Here is an 18,925-nt window from a genome sequence, read left to right on the forward strand (position 1 = left end):
CAGGTCCCTTTTAAGCAGAGGCAGAGGGGTGAATATCCCTGCGAGCATCCTCCCCTCTCTCCCCCTCCCAGCATGCGGCTGCAGTCGGCCTCAAAATCAACTCAGCAGCCTTAAAATAAACTCGGATTTTACTCTAGTGTCAATGTGTAGTCAACCACACCATGTTTCCCAACTCATTCTCCCGAACAGCCGCCGCATTCCTATTGTATAGGACAGCTTTTTTCATATATATTTTTTATTTGCGCAGACAAGCAAAAGATGACACCGCATCACGGAGCGATGCGCAAGTGAGGCTGAGGAGGAAAAACCGAGGATTACCAAATCATCGCCCTGATCACCACCATCATCATTATGTCATCATCAGACACCTTGTTTAGTAAAGAAACCGCAGCATTACAGGCTTTGATGCGTTGTGTCTCGCATTATTTTCATCCCTGCTCCTGTCTTTCTCCTGGTTACCGAGGCCGCTGCGTCCGGCTCACCCGACCCGCGCAGCGATCACAATCCTCTAACGTTTCGCATCTCACCTGAAGTTCACCGCTTCTCTCGCCACGTATTCCTCAGGCGAAATGCACGCTGATTTCGGCTGTAATGCGCTGCTGATTAGGTGTAACGCGGACGTCCTCGCTTGTCACCGGCTGTCTCGAAAGCGGCCGTTCTGTTTCATCGACAGGAGCGCGCACCCGCTCATCCCACGCGCGTTCTCTCGTTTCTCACTCACGCTGAAAGTGCATGTGGGGCGACGGGAGCGCGCATGGCTGCTGGACAGGTGTTTACAGGCTGTCTTGTTCTCTAGTGTTTGCCATTTTTTTGGAATTTCTGAAAAAAGATGATCTCATAACATAATGCTTTTTCAGGTTGTTAGCCGTTTTCATCATAAACTAAATATTTAGTTTAAGTCCTACCATGTTTTGTACATTGTAGGACTAAAACTAATATTTCGTAAACGGCCACTAAGACATGTAACCATGTAAACAGTGTTTTGAGCTAAGAAACCTATTAGCCGTTACAATGTAACCATAAACTGTAATGTATTATTTTACTACAGTATTTTAAAGCGTAAATGCATAAATGTTTTCTAAGTAGTTCAATGTCCCTCATTATACAACACTGAATTATAGTGGGTTTTAATTGTGAACTAAGTGTTCTTAGGAGTAAAAATTTACACATGCTGTAAGCTCACATTAAATACTGTCCCTGCAAACACTTAAAGCCAAGATTAGAGCAATTCGGTTGTAAGAATCTACTTAAATTCTTTAAATTCATTAAATTCACCCTGCTGTCACATCATCGGTAAATACAAAGTAACCAATTCCCTGGCAGAATGTAAGGTGGTAAACTTTAGATTGTGAGTATTTCCTTTTCATCTCCATAATCATCTCCAACTATAATTCTAAGGTGATATTTGACTCATATGTGCATAGGACATCAAACACTCTAATCTGGTTTGCATTTCTGTGAGGCTTACTAGTGGTAAATGAAGCTGGATAAAGTGTTAAGTAAGTCTATCAACAACAGTTATATAGACTTGTGAAAAATAATTTAGATTATAATAATAAAACAGAGTGATGGTAAAGCGCCTGGGGTATTTGCTTGTAAACTATACAACACTAAAATATTTTTATACACTGAAATCATGCAGTAGACTCAATTAAATTATGTGATCAAGGGGAAAAGGGTGATGTAAGAGTGATAGGAAGAAAGAAAGAAAGGGCAGGTGAAAAAAAAGACCAAGCTAACCTTAATACACCCATCCCCTGTCGTAAACCCTCGGTATATTTCTGGTGAAAAATTCTCCAGATTGCTGACTTTGGTACAGATACTCCTACCGGTGGAGAATATACATTTGTACAGCCAGACAACTGTTGTGAAGGGGTTTTTTGCTAACCAGGAAAACAGTTCTTCTGTGAAACAACACAGTTGCTTTTCCACATTCTTTCAAAGAAGGTTTATGTATTCCTGAGCTCAAATCTAAGTATTTAATTAGTAATGTACCAATTTGTTGATAAATTGAATAGATGACATAGCTAATCTCTCTTATGGGGTGGTTTAAATCTTTATTTTGCTTTACTGTTGTGGGCAACCAATCAGAACTTATATTGAGTTATCATCAGATATGAAATGCAACTTTCATGCTTGAAATCAGCCTTGGATGTCTTATTTCTGAGTGAAATAATTAATGAATAATACAAACAACATACCCCCTGCTATTAAGGGGTCAGGTCTAAACAATAATCAAACAATATTATAAGATGATCGTAATTATACCAGCTCAAAGGCACAAGCAATACTGGAGGACACACTGGCTTCATCAATGCTCCTCTATTCTATTCACATTGTTCTAACCCAGCCTGAATTTACATCATCTCAGCACTGGTACGGATTAGCATAATATGCAGCCAGGCACAAAAGAAGACATATATAACACAGTGCTTATGTCTATGCTGCATGCCAGACAGGCACCTCACTGTGGCACAAAAAATGTGGTTAAAAATGAATGCCGTGTGGCTCAAGTGTATAATACTAAGAATGTCTTACTATATGTATAGAATGTTTATGCATGCAATAATCTAAAAATAGAGAAAACTCAGAGCTACAAACCACTAGCAAATTTTCAAAAGGAATCTTTATTTTATCTGGCAATTTCCCTTTCAGGAACTCGAATCTGGTTGTAACGCTTTGGGAACGCTACCGCGTTGTCCACGCTCTGAATCGCGTGTGTAATCTGTCTGTCACCGGCAGGGTGATGTCAGGACCAGGAAGCTATTAAAAGCACATGAAGTCAAGCTGGTGCCAGCTGCTGTTTGTTCATGATGCGCTCTGTGTGTATTTTATGTTGATCATGTGGCTGTGTGGGGCTTGCCTGAGAGCAGAGCACGTTACTGTAAATCGGCTCTGCGCTTACGCCCGCTATACAGGTTGGCATGCCAGATCCTTGAGAGCAGCATACTCCTTGAGAGCAGCATACATCCTGGGCCACTTGAACAAAGCAGTAGACACCCTGTCGAGACAGGGGTTGAGACCCATCCTCATGTGGTGGAGCAAATATGGAAGAAATTTGGCAAGGCTCATGTAGACCTGTTTGCGTCTCGAGAGACGTTGCACTGTCCCCTATGGTTCTCCCTTACTTATTTAATTATTTTCTCCTAAACCTCAGAGGTTTCTATGTGTTGATCTGTTTAGATAATACCTCGGTGGTCTTGTATATCAACCATCAGAGGGGTCTGTGCTCATGCCCACTGGCACTTCCCTCTGGGGCTGGACGGCATGGCTCAGGTGTGGCAGAGGCTACGCATGTCAGCTTTTCCCCTTTTTAGCTCCTTCTGGAGAGAGTTTGCAGGGATGGAGTCCATCTCCGCCTGGTGACCCCAAGGTGGCCGGGCAGACCATGGTTTGCGGACCTGGTAGCTCTTCTTGAGCACCCTCCCTGGAAGATTCCTTTGAGGAGGGATCTCCTCTCTGAAGCAGGGGACACAATAGAACACCCCCACCCAGAGTTGTGAAGGCTGTGGCCTCTGAAGGGGGACAGCTCAAAGGTTCCAGTCTCTCCACCGAGGTGGTAAAGACCATTCTCCCTTCCGGAGCTACGTCCACGAGAAGGTCATATGCCACAAGATGGCACCTGTTTAACGTGTGGTGTGAGCATCACCATTTGGATCCAGTTCACTTCCCAGTTGGTTCAGTGCTGGAATTCCTCTAGGGACAGTTCGCCAAAGGGTTGGCTCCGCCCACCCTGAAAGTCTACGTGTTCGCCATTTTGGCATATCATGCCCCCGTGGCAGGGCAATCACTGGGCTGAGACCCTCTGTTGACGCATTTTCTCCGTGGCGACCTAAAATGCCTGGGTGGCCGTTGTGCTGGGGGCTCTATCTTTTTTATTGGCTATTTACTCTCTGAAGGGAGTAGGACATGGACAGGCCCTCTCTGTGGCCCCCTCCTTTCTGGAGTTTACTCCAGGTATAGCCAGTGCCTTTTTGATTACACCCCCAAGGTGCCCTCGGTCGCCCCACGGCCTGTACGGCTACAGGCATTCTATCCTCCTCTGTTTCAGACCAGGAGAAGCTGAACCGGCCGTGCCTGTTACAAGCACTGGACACTTACGTCCACAGGACAAGTCAGATCAGGAAGTCAGATCAGCTGCTGTCCCTCCAAAGAGAGGCCTCTGGCCTGGAAGTTTTTACTCGCTTATGAAGTAAATAAATAAATATATATTACCACAAACCATGTGGCAAAATGTGTAATGATCTAATAAGATAAAGGTAAAATATTATGGGAATCAATTATAAAGAATGTCCTATGTGCAAATACAAGAGCGCTTATCAACCAAATGACAGCATACACAATGTGTTGAATGGTGGTGGCAGCATTATGCTATGTTTCTGCTTTTCAGTCTGAGACTTTATTCAAGATACAAGATATAGGAATCACAGCTAGCTACAAATAATAGTGGCAAAAAACACATATGTCTCTGTTACACAGGTATATGCTGAAAATTTCACCATATATAATACTGACCCAAAGCACATACCCGTGTCTTAAAAAAAGTGACTTTATTGAAGAATGGAACAACATTGCCAAAGAATATATAAAAAATAAAAGTTGGTAGACTCTTTCCCAAAAAACAATCAAATGTAGTATTGTGTTACATGAAAAAAAAAAATGGTTAAGCAGCGTATTTAATTCTTTATATCGCAATAGCAAGATGAATTTAAACTATAGAATACATTTAGAAATATCAGTAATGTCAGGATTATGAACAGGAACTACAGTACCCATCAGCCACTGCACATCACCTGATCCCAGCACTGCACCTGAATAATGTATAGGGTCAAAATTATACTTAACTTATCACTTACCTCATTATTATCTAATTATTAGCTTGGATCATACAGCTGCTCTAATGTTTGTCTCCCATGCCTGTTGCAGTCTTTCATGCTCCTTGTCATGCTTACGTTACAGTTTTCATGTCTTTAGTTTGTACTTTCACAATTTAAATAGATTTATCTGCACTCGTTATATTAAATAATAAACAATAATATATTTTAATATGTACATTTGACACATTTAACCCTCAAATCGTGCTTGTTGCTTTAAATGTTCATCCCAGTGATTTGGCCTTTTCCAATTTTTAAAAGGTAGCCATTTTTACTTGCCATAAAAGTTTATAATGTCAGTGATACCCTTTTATCTTTTATCTTTTTATTTTTTCCTGGCTCTTTTTTTACATTTACATTTACATTTACATTTACATTTCTTTCATTTAGCAGACTCTCTTGTCCAGAGCAACATAAAAGAGTGCTTTGAGTCTCTAGCTATGAATAAATCTACACTGGTATGCTAGAATACAACTTAAGATAAATCAGCCTACAACTCTGTTGAAAGTTTTTATTTTTTTTAACAAAGCAACTTGGAAAGTGTTGTGTTTCAAGAAAATAAAAAGGTTTTTTGATTATTATTATTATTATTATTATTATTATTATATATATTATTATGTGCTGACTCCCACACCTGCACACTCTTCCTGAACCAGAAATCGACTGCGGGAACGTGGGATGGTTTGTTCGACCATGGGAACAGGGGAGGTTGAAATCCTAGTACACACTGGAAGGGGGTGAGACTGGTTGTGTCCTGGCGCAGGGAGTTCTGTGCATATTCGGCCCAAGGGAGAAAACGGTTCCACTCTGTCTGGTCCTGGTGGCAGTAGGACCTAAGGTTACTATCCTAGCTGCTAAATTGTCCGGTCGGTCTGCCAATTAGGCTGTGGGTGGTACCCGGTACCCAACCCTAGAAGAAAGCTCTCCACACGTGTGAGGTGAATTGAGACCCTCGGTCCGATACAATTCCCTCTGGGAGGCCGAAGTTCCGAAACACATGGTGGAACAGAGCCTCGGCGGTCTCAAGGGCGGTAGACAAGACACGTAGGGGGATAAATCTGCAGGCCTTGAAAAACCGGTCTACCACCACGAGGATGCATGTGTAACCCACTGACCGAGGTAAATCAGTCACAAAGTCTATCCCCAGGTGTGACCAGGGCCGCTGCAGGATCGGCAGAGGGACCAGTTTACCAATGGGTAAGTGTCAGGGTGTCTTAGACATGGCGCAGACGGTGCACCCCGGACATACCAAACGAGATCCCTACTCATTCCTGGCCATCAATAACGAGCTAGGAGGAGAGTTCTGAGCCGGGAGCTTTATGTATCGCCTTCAACAGGGTTTGTCAACATGTCTTGGGAACGAATGTCCGACCCTCTGGGCACTCTGTGGGGACTGGTTCTCGCCGCAAAGCCATGTGGATCTCCTCCTCCAGATCCCAGATGATGGGGCACAGGAACAGTTTGGGAGGAATGATAGGTTCAGGGTCTGTGTGCTCGTTAGGGCCATAGATGCGGGATAGAGCATCCATCTTCCCGTTCTTCAAAACTGGCCAGAACATAGTGGTGTATTGGAAACGGGTGAAGAACAAGGCCCACTGTGCCTGCCTGGGGTTTAATCTGTTTGCCTGGCGGAGGTATCGGAGATTCTTGTGGTCGGTAATGACCATAAAGGGTTGTGTCGCTCCCTTGAGCCAGTGTCACTATTCTCAAGCATGTTTGTGGCGAGGAGTTATCGCTTCCCGATGTCGTAATTCTGTTTAGCTGGAGACAGCTTCTTGGAAAAGAAGGTGCAAGGGCGGAGCCGAGATGGATTCCCTGATTGCTGGGACAGAGCGGCCCCGATGCTGGTGGAAAAAGCATCCACCTCTACCACAAATGGAAGCTGGGGATCCGGGTGTTGTAGGAGGGGAGCAACACAGAACCTTCTCCGTAGTTCGTTAAATGCCTTCTCTGCCTCAGTGGTCTATGTCGGTGGTCCTCAACCCTCGGGCCGCGGACACCCAAAGGGATACCAAAGGGTATTAAAAAATTTTGAGTGCAACATAATATATTTATAACATCTGTTACAATTAGTTATTTATAATAATAGTGTATTTTAAACTTTAATGTAAGAAACATTTAAAACAGAAAACAATGTGCAATTAAACATGTTTAAATATTTTAATTGATTGACAGCCCTAGTATTAATGTCAGAGCCCAAATTTCTTTACTTGAGTGAAAAAGTGTAGTTAGTACTTTTACCGGAGTTTTTTTAAAACATGAGTATCTGTACTTCCAAGTGAGTGAAGGATGTATTTTTGCCACCTCTGCTATTAGTAGTATTACTCACAAATATTTGAGCTTCTACTGCTATACCGAGGACACATAGCTGTATTTTTCAACAAAGACAGATGACAGATGACAGATGACAGTTGGTAAAAGTTGCACAATCTAGAAAGTACATTAGACACTGGATGATAAGTACTTATCCCAACTGTTTTCCCATGTCCTATCACAATCATAGAAATTATTAGACACTGAAGGAAAACATTAGACACTAATGTTTTCATTCTTTTGGAAAAAATTTTTTTCTTATAACAGAGAACCTCTGCTATGTTTCCACACGGATGGTTAATGAGTCCAGTTTCTTCCAGTTTTCTATATATATATTTATTATGTGTGTGAGGCAAATATTTACTGAGATTCAGAGTGTTTTATTTGTGTGTATGTGAAGAGAGGAGACAGAGACGGCAGAAAGAGCACCCTGTCTAGTTTCTTTACTTTGCAAAAGCACAACGTTTTGTTGTTATTATGAATGTACAAATAAAAGTAGACCCTTTACATATTCAAATATATGTTTGTTTCGGTGTTATGAGGATAAAATGCCACAAAACCCCCAGAGGGTTAACTGTGTGCATCATTATGGATTTTGGTGCTGATTTGTTTCACATCAGTAAAACAAATCTTCACCAATTAAAAATTAATTTAAAATTATTATAATTATTTTCAATAGCACTGATTAACTTTTAATCCTGGCTGGGTGGGATATACAGTACAGTGGAACCCGGTTATGTCGAGGGCCTAGGGGACGCCAAACAGCGTTGAGATAACCGATGATCGAGATAAACGAAAACCAATATGGCGGCAATATATTAACGTGCTTGAAATTTCTTTATGTACATGATGTGCGTTAATAAATTAGCTTGTACATGCACGTGTTTTTGGAGGTTTTTTACACAACAGCGTTGCCACAATTTGTTTGATGATGGCATGCAATAAAAATGTACATACATGTTTGTTAACTGTCAGGAAACCACCTGTCAAACCTCTGCTTTCTCTGAAGCTCCCGGCTTTAATCGCGCACATTTAGCACTCATCACCAGCTCCTTTTTAAACCCCTTACTTCCACACTCTCACCATCCGTTATTGTTGGTATATGTAGGTTCACGGCGGTCGTTGTTATCGCTCATGCGGATCACGGTACGTGCCTTCCCACTCGGACTCCGCACTCTCTCAACGGCTGCGCTTTTCTTCCCAAAGCGCATCCCGGATTCCCCCGATCCTGCCGTTGTTAATTCTATGCTTTTGCTGCTCATCCCACATTCTCCCGTGTGCTGTTCAGCACCAAGCTTCTACCAAGCGCACCCGTGGATTTTATATACAGACTGCCTCTTTTCAGTTTGGGACTTAGTGGACCGCGCTCTCAGAGCGCACCACCAGAATACTTACTTTCAAGGCGAGTGTTTGTGTTTGGCTTTGCCCTGTGTTGCAATAAACTGTTTTGCTTTCATTTCGGCTTTCGCCTCCCATTCATTACATAACATTTAACAACAAAAGGCATATGTGCATCAACTAACAGCAGAGATTCACCAGTATACAATACAAACCACCGTTGATTCTCGATACAAACCTTTATTATATTCTCCAACATTATAAACACACAGATCGCTCACAAAATCACTAAAAACGTGCGGGATGTAGTTCGTTTTTACAAAAAGCTAACCAGTGTCAAAATTTAATTCTTGAGTCATTTCACTCTGACACAGCTCTGAAAAGTGTCCTACACCTGTAGCATCTGTAAGGCTTGATTTTTCCACCACTTCCGCGAGTTCTTCTGCGGCTGCACAGTGCCGATCGAGATAACCGACGTTAAGTGGCAAATTTGCCCCCCTTGTGCTCAAGATATTAGGGTTCGGCGACATAAAAGAATCGACATAAGCAATGAGAAAATGCTAAGACAAAGCAAGAATTTGGCGGTTCCACTTCAAAAACGTTGACTTAATAGGGTTGGCGAGTTAACCGAGGTTGAGATAAGTGGGTTCCACTGTATTAGTGTGTTAGAAGGAAATGTAAGATTTAAGCTAATTTGACAAGGGCACGACTGGGTCAGAGCATCTCCAAAACTCTTGTACGGTTTTCCTGGTTTGCAGTAGTCAGTATCTATTAAAAGTGGTCCAATTAAGGAACAGTCGTGAACCGGCGACAGGGTCATGGATAGGCTATTTGATGCAAGGCTATTTGATGCATATGGAAGCGAAGGCTGGCCATGTGGTCTGATCCTACAGACGAGCGAGCTCAAATAGCTGAATAAGTTAATCCTGGTTCTGTGTGTCAGAATACACAGTGCATTGTTTGCAGTTTGTTGTGTATGGGGCTTCATAGCCACAGACCAGTCAGGGTGGCGATGCTGTCCCCTGTCCACCACAGAAAATGCCAACAGTGTGCTTGTGATCCTTAGAACTGGACCATGGAGTAACAGAAGATGATTCCTTAATCTGATTAATCTTGTTTTCTTTTATATAACGTGGATGGCCAGGTGCATGTGCACCAGGATGCATTATTTATTTAATAATAATAATAATTATTATTATTATTATTATTATTATTATTGTTATTGTTATTATTATTATCATCATCATCTGAAGATTTGTGTGAATGGTTATATATTTCCTGCTTGATAATTTGTGTTTGTTCGCTGATACTCTTTCCAGTATTCTTGGTTTGTTGATTTATCCTCTAGTTCGCTTAGTCCTGCATCTACTGATGGAAAAATACCATTTTCTAAAGCTTTTTAAACCATTGTGTTTAAAAACTGGATTGCTAGTTGAAGCTTTATTCAAATCAATGTGATGTGGGTGACATCTACTGGCAAAAAGGATATTGTGCATTTAGCCAAGACATCTAATGAATCTAATTGTCTGTACTGTATCTAATTTCCACTCTACTCTAATAAAGATACAGTTCACTTTATTAATCCTAGTGCAAAGTGACTGTGTACAGCAAGCGTTTGAGATACAATGGACAATAAGTGCTTCTGTTACTTGATGAGGGTTTTTCAAGACATTTTATTCAAAATTCAATATTTTCAATATAGTTTGGCCCAGTAAAACCTCAGCATAGACAATTTGTTATTGTATGTTGACAGAGCAAGCAGTCAACCTTGCATTATTAATGATCTTTTGAAAATACAAGCGCAATGGCAGTTGTTAGCTTACAATGAATATCCATGGCAGCATATTTCCTTCTGTAATGCAGCTCTAGACAATAACACCACACCCCACACAAGTCCTACTACACAAGTAGTAGGACCGCCTTCAGCTGTTCACGCTCCGAATCAAGTGTAAAATCTGGCCAATAGGCAGTCATGATGTCATTGGCGGGCGACGTTGCACAAACCAGAAAGCTACAAAATGGGAGGGCAATGGGAGTGACATCAGCTTCTGTTGTTCAGGTAAGCGCTTTGTGTGTGAATCTGTGCAGAATGGCTAAGAAGCAAACAAACTTTTGCATGTGTGTCCCTCCTTGCCCCCGTTTTATTACAAGGGGGACACACATGAGCTTTGCGTTGTTTGCTTGGGAGTGGAGCATGCTCATTTGGCTCGAGAGAGAGACGATTGTCCGTGCTGTAGCAACATGGCTATCCGCACTCTCCGCTCCCGGAGATCACTTTTTGAGGAGAGTGATCTCCCTCGTGCTCAGGCCTACCGTTTTTTTCCGACATACACACAGAAGTGTCTAGGTCCTAAGAGACCCCATATGCAGCCCGTACCTTTTCCCTGCATTCACTATACGTGAATATAGAAGGGTTCTGGGATTACGGCTATAGGGAGATGCTAGCTAGCTATCTCTCCCCAGGTGTTGCATCGCTGAAGGCTCCGGTGTTGCCTACTAAGCCATTAAAATCCAATTCGACTTTAATGGGCAGGGCTTACACAGCAGCAGGTCAAGCCACGGGTTGCCTCCACACTATGGGTGTGTTGCAGGCATACCAGGTCAAACTGCTGCGAGAGTTGGATGACGGCTTTAACTCTGGGGCTGACGATAACAAGGAGTTACGTCGCACTGCCGACCTAACCCTTAGAGCCACCAAGGAGCTCCATGTCAGCCTTAGTAGCCACTGACAGGCTCACCCGGTCAGAAATTTCTGACAGGGACAGGGTTTTTCTGCTGAATGCCCCGATAGCTACTTCTGGCTTGTTTAGCGACACGGTAGGGGCGGTAGTCAACAGGTTTCAGTAATCTAAAACACAGTCGGCGGCATTTAAGCAGTACGTTTCCCGCCGCTCTCCCCAGCTGTTCTGAGAGGGTCAGAAGCCAGCCTCAAGAGTACATCAACCACCAGGGGGGTCTCCAGTCTCGCCCTCTGTACAGGTTGGCGTGGCAGATCCTCCTATGGTCACAGGGAAAACTCCTCTCATTGAGAGCAGTTTACATCCTAGGCCAGTTGAACTGGAGAGCAGACGCCCTTTTGAGGCAAGGGCAGAGGCCCGAGGAATGAAGGCTCCACCCCGAGGTGGTGGAGCAGATATGGCAGAGATATTACAGAGCCCAGGTGGATCTATTTGCGACTTGGGAGACTTTGCACTGTCCCCTCTGGTTCTCGCTCTCTCACCCAGCCCTATTCGGGCTGGACGCCATGGTGCAGATGTGGCCAAGGCTACGTCTGTTTGCCTTTCCCCCATTGCCTGGGAGTTCTAAGAGGAATCCGCCAGGAAGGAGCTTGTCTATGCCTGGAAGCACCTCGTTGGCCGATCAAACCATGGTTTACGGACTTGGGAAATTCCTCCCAGGAGGGATCTCCTCTCACAGGCAGGGGGAACCCTGGTTCACCCCCGCCCAGAGTTATGGAAGCAGTGGCTGTGGCCCCTGAGGGGGTGCAGTTCCTTTACCCTAAAACTAAAAGTAGGTGCCTAAGGTGCCTGTGGCTACCTCATGACCTGTCATTTTTGCAAGCATTCTGCCCTCCTCCTTTCCTAGCCCCTAACGGGGAAAAGCCAAATCGACTGTGTCCATTGCAAGCACTAGACATATACCTCCACAGGACGAGTCCATGGAGGAAGTCTGAGCAGCTGTTCGTCTGCTATGGCCCTTATAAGAAAGGTTTCCCGGCTAATAAGCAGATGCTCTGTAGATGGATTGTGTCTTCCCACTCCTTTCGGAGTCAAGGCTCATTTCACCCGGGTATGGCGGCATCTACGGCCTGGTCCGCTGGAGTGTCGATCCAGATGCAGCTCGAGTTCCTAAAATTGAACGTCACTAGGTTACGTATGTAACCCTAGTTCCCTGAGGGAACAAGAGCTGCGTCAATGGGCCATACTCCCTGCATCTCTGCAGCGCTTACCTTCTCCTTTTTCAGTAGCTGATGACACTCCCATCACGCTCCAATTTTGTAGCTTCCTGGTTTGCGCGGCATCGCCCACCAATGATGTCAGGACTGCCTATTAGCCAGATTTTACACGTGATTCAGAGCGTGAACAACTCGAGGCATTCCCAAAGTGTTTTCGACGCAACTCTTGTTCCCTCAGGGAACTAGGGTTACATATGTAACCTAGTGATGATTTTGTCCATCATATTTAAAAAAAAATGTAAAAATAAAATGTAACCCAGCCATTATGGATGCACAAGCCAGTGCACTCTTAGTGCCGGTCCCAAGCCCGGGTAAATGGGGAGGGTTGCGTTAGGAAGGGCATCCAGCGTAAAACATGTGCCAAATCAAATATGCGGATCACAAGTAAGAATTTCATACCGAATTGGTCGAGGCCCGGGTTAACAACGACCGCCACAGGTATCGTTAGCCGACAGGGTACCGGTGGAAATTGGGCTACTGTTGGCCGAAGGAGGAGAAGGAGAGGAGGAAGACGACATGGATGTGGTGAGGGAAGACATGCAGGTAGTTGGTGTGAAAGAGGCAGATGTAGAGGACAGGGTGGTATGGAGACGGATGATCCGCTGTGGCGACCCCTAATGGGAGCAGCCGAAAGAAGAAGAAGAAGAATATTTAAAAAAAAAAATGTCAATTAAATGCAAATTGAGCCAACTCACTATACATAATAGTGATCTGAATAGCAGAAAAATATATTTTGTATATAAATTTAATAGATCTATATACTGCATTTTTAGCAAATCATACTAGATAACATTATAGTTATTAAAGGACCAGTGTTGAATATAATATAGAATACAGCTAGTACAAATTATACAGTGCTGTGAAAAAGTATTCACTTGATTTTAAATAATTTCATTTATTATAGGAAAAGGTTGTGCAAACCTACCAGGCCTTATGTGAAAAAGTAATTAAGTAAACTTAATAACTGGTTGTGAAACCCTTGACAGCAACAACTGCAATCAAGCGTTTGTGATAATTGTCAGTGAGTCTTTCACATAGCTGTAGAGAGATTTTGATCCAGTCTTCTTTGCAGAATTGCTTTAATTAAGCCACAGTGGAGGGTTTTTGAGCATGAATGGCCTGTTTAAGATCAAGCCACAGCATCTCAATCAGATTAAAGTTCAGATTGAGACTAGTCCACTCCAAAACATTAATTCTTTTTTATTGAGCCATTGAGCCATTCAGAGGTGGACTTGCTGGTGTGTTTTGAATCATTGTCCTGGTGCATAATACAAGTGGGCTTAAGCTTGAGGTAGGTAGGTTTTGTATTTACTTAGGTTATCTTTTGTATTATTAAAATTAGCTTGAGCTGAATCTTTTAAGTGTGACAAATATGCAAAAAAAAATTAATAAATCAGAAATACTTTTTACAGAACTGTATATTCAGTACTAGCTGTATTCTATACTATATATAATATTGGTCCTCTAATGATTATTGTTATTTAATTTGTTTTGTTAAAAAATGCACACAAAAGTAAAAAAAAAAATTATTGCTAATCAGATAACTATTATTTATATTGTGTTGATAAATGTTTTGGCTCATTTTGCAGCTCATTTATTTAACTCTGACAAATGTGCACAAAAATAGAAAGAAATCAGAAAAAAAAATTTTTAGAGCACTGTTTTTTTATGGTACAGTGGTGCTAATTTCAAGTTCTAGGGTTTTAAAGTTCGAATTCAATTCATATTTTGCATATACACAACCATGCACAGTGAAAAAATAGAATACATTTTACATAATAAGGTAGAATTAGAATTAAAAACACTTGCAAGATTATCAAATGTACATCAAATGTATTGACAGTTTTGGAAGTAAAGGCAATCTCAGGTATTTTAAACTTACTCTGTTACGAGCTACATTATATTTATTCCAATGTTAAATGGGAAGATTAAAGTAGATGGGATTAGAAAACAAACATGAACTACTCGTTATAAAATAAGTTTATTCTTATGGCATACGTCTTTGTCCAGAGCAACTTACAATTAGCTCATTACATGTATATTTCACAATAATCTGTTTTATACAACTAAGTAATTGGTGGTTAGGGGCCTTACTCAGAGGTCTTGTTCAGATCCTCAGCAGCAACATCTTGGTCAGGCACGTGCACAGGTAGGGCTCAACCTGTGCAGAGCACATGCCCTTTTTGCCCTTACACTCCGAAGTGCCCTTTTTTTGGTGGTGTTACTAAATAATCTTGATATAAAAAAAGGGAGGGGGGTGCCCTTTTTCAGTTTCAGCACATGCCCCTCAAAAGGTCTGTGCACGGCCCTGATCTTGGTAGAGGGATTTTGAGCTCTCGCCCTTCCAACCCAAAATCCAACACCTTAACCATTGCGCTACCACTTTATTTATTCATTTATTATCTGGAATATATCCCAAATAAAAGCACATATGAAATATACTAATTAGGGCTTACACACACATATATCTCTTGTATAAGGATTGGATTATTCCACTTTTTGTAGTCCTGCAACCTGGAGCTCAGTGAAAAGGATTTAAATGAGATTGATTATGTAGATGTTTTCACTGATAAAGACCTAATTAGCACACTTTGTCAGGAAAGGAGTAAATAGCCCTGGGTTTGTTGCTCCTTTATGCCTTCTTAGCAGCTCTTTTTTTTTATCTTTTAATTCACGACCTACAAAACGGTTTTAATTGAGAGCACGAATTCCAACTCCATGTAGTGGGCGTTTGTGTTATTCCTAGCAGAGGCGCTGGTCTACCACTAGAGGGTACTGTCTCTCCATCAATTATTATGCTTTGCCACTTGGGCTAGGTTATCAAGGTCCTGCTCGGGGACGCACAACTGCTTTACACATGTTGTCATATTCAGTTTTTATTTCTAGAAATTAGTATCTTTATCACACCACTTCGGTTTTATAAGGAGTTCGAGGATAAAAAAAAGTTCTTCACAAATAGCCGCACTGAATCACCGTGCACATGCGTAATATATAATAATGGAGCTCATTTGTTGTAGCTGAACGCGTTGTGAGGATAAAACATAATTAACACTAACAATACGACAAAAAAAGAATATCATCCAAGACTGAAATTATGTGTGTGTGTGTGTGTGTGTGTGTGTGTCTCTCTCTCCTCTCGCACCCTGGTATTATTCCGCACACGGCCACTAGGTGTCCGTCTCTCCGCTGCGCCTCCAGTTCTATTCACCCATAGCTGAAATGAAAATCTCGACGCTGGAAAAAAAAAAATACGAAACCGTCAGGGAGCCACGAAATAACCCGGGCTTGCCGCATTTTGGCGTCATCGCTTACATTATAGATATATGAAAAAACGACAAATTTGAGTGGAGAGCGTTGTGTATTAGAGCTCATGCGCGAGTCGGGGCCATTACTGTGACCGGAAACTGGCTCCCGCACCGGGGCTGATCATCCTGACGCTCGCGGATCAATTCATTAGGAAGCGGGGGTTTGAAGAGCATGACCCGGCCACCAGCAAGACCGTAGACAAGGTAGGTTTGTTTGTTTATCTTTCTATTAAAATATTTAGATCTGCAGAGCCGATGTGTTTGACTGGTTGATCGACAGCAGCAGCGCTCAGTGCCGTGGTGCGCAGTGACGAGGTTCTTTCTGCTCGCGCTGAACGCGGCGTTTCGCCCCTAAAGCTTTCCATATCCACTCCACTCCACTTCACTCCTTACTGGGATCATGTGGAATAAACAGAAGCACAGGGCAAATCTGGCATTTAACAAACGGAGATGTTGTTTGAGGGATAATTGAACAGTTTTCAAAGCTGATTGACGCCGTTTTCTCCTCCAGAGCAATTTCACAGAAAGGCAGTGTTATAAACAGCTTTATACCTCCAGGGCCAAGTTTGTGTTTAGTTCACTATTATTTCCACTTCGAGTAAATGTTTTTCCTAAAATAAAAATCCCGGTTTCTTGATCAACCGCATTTTGCAGGGATTTGCTGGTGTATGTGGGATTAAATGGAAGTCCATCAGTTAATGTAAGCGAAGTTGGGAAATGGGAAGAACATCTGAAAGAGCAGGTTATGTCAGTGATGTCCAGTTTCTTCAGACTGCTATGTGTGATTATTGTCTTCCTTCTCCAGCAAAACACCCACAACCTGCAACCTGCTCACTTTAATTCCCTTAAATCTGGGTGGGAAGTGATTGAGGGGGGAGGGAAAGCCAATATCTCAGAGGGCATCGGTCTTCAGTTAGGTCGATAACAGATACACACACACACACACACACACACACACACACACACACACACACGCGTGCCGTTTGTTTTTTCAGGAGATCCGACATGTACAGTCTTATCTGCTGCATCGAAACTCGTTAAACAGGTTACAGAAAACTCTGACACATGATAAAAACCACTCCAAATCACTGCATATGACAAGAAATACACTCCATCTCACTACACCTGGCAGAAAACACTGTTCAGGTCACGAAACATGCCAGAAAACACATGTACACATGACAGAATACACAACCCAACTCACGACATATGACAAACACTCTCAGACATGACAGAAAACACACTCGAGCTCACCTCACATGACAGAAAACACACTCGAGCTCACCACACATGACAGAAAACACACTCGAGCTCACCTCACATGACAGAAAACACACTCGAGCTCACCTCACATGACAGAAAACACACTCGAGCTCACCTCACATGACAGAAAACACACTCGAGCTCACCTCACATGACAGAAAACACACTCGAGCTCACCACACATGACAGAAAACACACTCGAGCTCACCACATGACAGAAAACACACTCGAGCTCACCTCACATGACAGAAAAGACACTCGAGCTCACCACACATGACAGAAAACGCACTCGAGCTCACCACACATGACAGAAAACGCACTCGAGCTCACCACACATGACAGAAAACGCACTCAAACTCACACACATGACAGAAAACCTTTTAGTTTATCAAACATTTTGGATAAAAGACACTTTAGCGCACCACACATAAATAGCAGAAAATACTCTTCAACAAAAAACACACTCTCGCTCACCTCACATGACACAAAGCACACTGCAGGTCACATTACATAAAAGAATACACACTCCAGCTCAACACAAATGCAATCTGGCTCACATCACATGGCACTATATGAATGACAAAACACACTATTGCTTACTACACATACTGTAGCACAAAACACACTCGTTCCCCAGACATGACATAAACTCCATCATGTGTAATCCCTTAGTGCAGTCACATTTGATCCCGTTCTAATCTCAGCATTCAGTTCAGCATTGTGCTCTTATTCTAGCTGATTGCAACCTGGGTATTAGGTAGTTTCCATTGCTGACCGATGATGGCTTTCCTCCTTTTACCCTTTTGACTGCCTTTTGTTTTTAAAATATGAATGGCATCTTGCACTGTGTTCACATTTTAGTATTTCATCATGGGGAAATCTCTCAGCAGCTGTAGTTACCACATAACACTTGGCAACAGAGCCAGTGTTTTTGTTACAGTTGTTCCAATGTGATGTGTTTCTTGTCATGGACATGGGTTCTAGACTGACAGGGCGTAAATAGTCTTGAGGCACACGTCTGGAAAACTGAGCTAGCCTGTTATGCCATAAATACTGTGTATATTATCTCGTATATTTGTGTCTTATCTGCCTACCACTTTAATGTCTGGCATTTAGATTATTTTCCTCGAATTTTCTTTTAATGGCAAGTTAAAGAAAATTCAGGATGGCATACATATCGCTATATGCTCACCCATTGGCTTGCAGCAGTGGGTGTCTTTTCCCGCTCGGGTTGTGATGGACGCTGTGTATAGGAGGGCGCTGGTTTATGTGTTGGTAAGAGGGTGTTATGGGGGGTGGGGGGAAAAGGATCGGTATGTGGGGGCGCATGGCCAGAGATGACAGCGGCCCCTTTGTCTCTTGTTTCTCGGAGGCGTGTGAACGTGTCCGTGCCGGCCCTGGCTCACGTGTTGTCCCTCTCTCTGTCCTTTGTTTGGTCAATCTGGGAGCCGCCCCTAATTGAATGGGATTATATCTCAGTGGGGGATAGATTCCAGGGTCCCAGGGCTGGAACAATGCAAGCTCCGCCCTTGTTCCCACCCCTCCTCTTGCTCCGGCTTCCCTGCGGCCAAAAGACCTTGGTGCTCCGAATGGGGAGATGATGGGAGAATCACACTCTTGGGAAAAGGAGGCCAGCCACAGAGATGGCGCTTGGAGGAGATGCCGCGTGCGTATACTGCTACGGATCCATCTGTTGATGTCTGGGCAGTCTGTTTACAAACACGTCTGGGTTGTGAATCTTTTTCCAGGCTTTTGAGCCTGATAATCTCTAATCTGATCATCTCTGTGGTCGTCCACTCTCCTACCTGTGACTCAGATTATCCGTGATCCTGGATGAATCGGGTCTGACTCTGTGCATTTTTGTATTCCATGCATAT

The 18,925-nt window shown here is 42.9% G+C and overlaps 2 protein-coding genes across 26 annotated transcripts in view; one reads left to right on the forward strand and one right to left on the reverse strand.

Moving 5' to 3' along the window:
• Positions 1 to 698, reverse strand: part of nfasca (neurofascin homolog (chicken) a) — a 77,193-nt gene extending 76,495 nt beyond the window's left edge. For all 25 annotated transcript variants that reach the window (XR_006928664.1, XM_046874846.1, XM_046874826.1 and 22 more), the window contains exon 1: positions 528 to 698. The gene's annotated coding sequence lies outside the window, so the exon portion shown is untranslated. The remainder of the gene's footprint in view (positions 1 to 527) is intronic.
• A 14,945-nt stretch (positions 699 to 15,643) lies between these two features.
• pik3c2b (phosphatidylinositol-4-phosphate 3-kinase, catalytic subunit type 2 beta) overlaps positions 15,644 to 18,925 on the forward strand; it is a 53,764-nt gene continuing 50,482 nt past the window's right edge. The window contains exon 1 of the mRNA XM_046874776.1: positions 15,644 to 15,989. The gene's annotated coding sequence lies outside the window, so the exon portion shown is untranslated. The remainder of the gene's footprint in view (positions 15,990 to 18,925) is intronic.

This window comes from Silurus meridionalis, chromosome 19 (assembly GCF_014805685.1).
Source record: "Silurus meridionalis isolate SWU-2019-XX chromosome 19, ASM1480568v1, whole genome shotgun sequence".
Classification (NCBI taxonomy): Eukaryota; Metazoa; Chordata; class Actinopteri; order Siluriformes; family Siluridae; genus Silurus; species Silurus meridionalis.